Genomic DNA, 2,500 nt, shown 5'->3' with positions numbered 1-2,500 from the left:
ACAAAGCAATGTTTGGCGTTCTTTCTCAAATTGAAGCTTAATTATCTCTCAAAAATGCATGGTTACCTCATATTTTCTTTTTGGATACCAATGGTACTTACTAATATCTACTTTCTACGGATACCTTTAAACCGCGCAAAAATATCACTCTATTTGTAAGCATCACCGATAGGAAAACCCGAGTGTCTCGAGATTCGCAGAACATATGCGCAATAACAATAGTAGGCACCGTCCTTAAGGGATTTGGTACATTTATACCAAGCATTACTCAAGGGGTTTGCTTAAAATGAGAAATCCGGAATCCGAATATAAGAACTTGAACCAAAGTCACTTGGCTTACATTAATTTGCGAAACGAAATTAAATGAAACGAAATGATACAAAAACAATCCTAGACATTCATTAAAGCTAACCTTTAAGGCCTAAACAAACCGTTTACCAATGCTAGCATTAGGCCTAAAAACTTTTGTTTAAGCCTTATTAGGCCTAAGGCTACGACAGCTTTAATGAATGTTTAGGATTCTTTCTGTATTTCGTTTCGTTTTGTTTCAATTCGCAAATTGGTGTAAGCCTTTGGTTGAAGTTCTTATAACGAATTCCGGATTTTTTATTCCCCATTTCTTATTCCGGATTCCTAGTTTTAGGCAAACCCTTACTCAAGGAAAGTTCAAGCAGACAATCGTTTCTGTGAGCGGGAAACTCTCTTAATGTTTGCTATCACGCGCGTTTGGCAAAACCAGGAGCGAAAAAAAGCGTGAGCTCAGCCAATCTGGATTAAGTAACTTTAGTATCTATAGCAGGCAAAATCAACTAAAATACTCCCTTATTAATTGGCCAATCAACGTTCAGTCAGTGATGGTTTTGTCGATGCCGAGCCCCACAAATTCCTCGGGCATTTTTTCACTACTTCTACCCCCAGATAAGGCATTTGCTAAATTTGGTATTACCGGGGGTGGGGCTAAAAGCGGGGCTTGAAATTGACGGAGCATTGACTTCTCTGCTCTCTATGTTTCAAGTGTATGGGAAGATAACTACCCGAAAAATTTCAATTGCGGTTTTTAACTTACTAGTTAAGAGACATCGCGTTCAACTTAAGGTGATAACAGATAAAAATCTTGCACATCATTGAAAACCCACAGGATATGACTTCAACTCGCGGCAACCGAGTGCGAAATATTACTATTTTGATCTCACGTACTTTCTTTTGGGTCAGTGTTGGCATCTGTTGCATAATTTTCAGTTTAGACAAAAGTTCAATTATTTCCTGCGCGTAATGATAGTCTGGATATATTACTGTTAAATTATGTTAACATCCTTATCGGAATTTTTAGGCACGATAATTGATTGGATGAAAATCAAACACTCTTCCCTCCTATTTAATTCCACTGACCATTTGTCATAAAAACCATTTGGCACCAATTAGGACACGTAAAAATTGCGCGTCAGAGATATTTTTGAAAAGGTATTCTCCATCTAATTCTCCCATTGCTTAGCCAGGGAAATGTATCTCCTCTTCGGCAGTCGCTCTGGGGAAAACAACTTTCTCGACTAATCAGAAAATTTCTCTTACTTTGTGACACTGAAGTCCCGAAATTCTTTGCATACTTGATTACTGAAAATTCTTTTTTCCGCTAACTCCTTCATTGAATCCAGCACAATGAATATATCAATTATCCGACCTAACCCATTATAAGTCTGCAGGGGTAATCGCAGGGAACAGATAAGTGTAAACGTCTCTAACTTTAACATGTTCTGCTCAAGAGCTCCTGTTCCAGGAAAAACAGAGTGAGATGAGAGAAAATACATAAATGAGTCACACCAAGACTCAAGAACAATTATTTCTGACAGTCGAGCTTAAGATATCGGATCAGGCACGTGGACCGAACAACCTTTGCAATGGAACGTATAATATTCTTCAGCCAGACGTTCATAAGGCGACTGTGCCTCGCCCTCTAACTGGTTTAAATAACAAAATAAAGAACCAGCACATAGAATAAGGATCCACTGATACAAGACCATCATCAGCTATTTTTTGCAACAATTTCAGCCGAAGGTTGTCAGTTTTTTGGGACACAACATCGCATTTTTGACGAGGTGATATTGGGCAATTATTCCTTCAACCTTGTTTTAGTTGAACATTAAATGGCAAGGTTAGAGGAGAAAATACCTTTTGTTCGTGAAACTAACTGATTAATTTAAGGTATCTGCGTTTTAGAGAATGCTCGGGTATAGATAAGAGGTTACAAAGTACATTTTTTACTTTTCAAGCAAGATATGTCAAGAGACATCGTGTTTAAGCTTGACATCATCAATCCGTTACATCCTTATAGACTATTTTAAGAACAAGATTTTTCAAATAATCGCTTAAAATAACGCGCAACCACATGTCTTTTGTTTTCCAGTGCGATCTTACTATGTCACAATTTGTGGGACCTCATGCCTGTTATGAAGTTTGTGTACTGGCCCGTCGTTTGTGCTCTATGACGCACAAACACAGTATT

This window comes from Montipora foliosa, chromosome 13, assembly GCF_036669935.1.
Source record: "Montipora foliosa isolate CH-2021 chromosome 13, ASM3666993v2, whole genome shotgun sequence".
Taxonomy (NCBI): Eukaryota; Metazoa; Cnidaria; class Anthozoa; order Scleractinia; family Acroporidae; genus Montipora; species Montipora foliosa.
The sequence above is the reverse complement of the archived record's forward strand: the minus strand, read 5'-3'. Positions refer to the sequence as shown.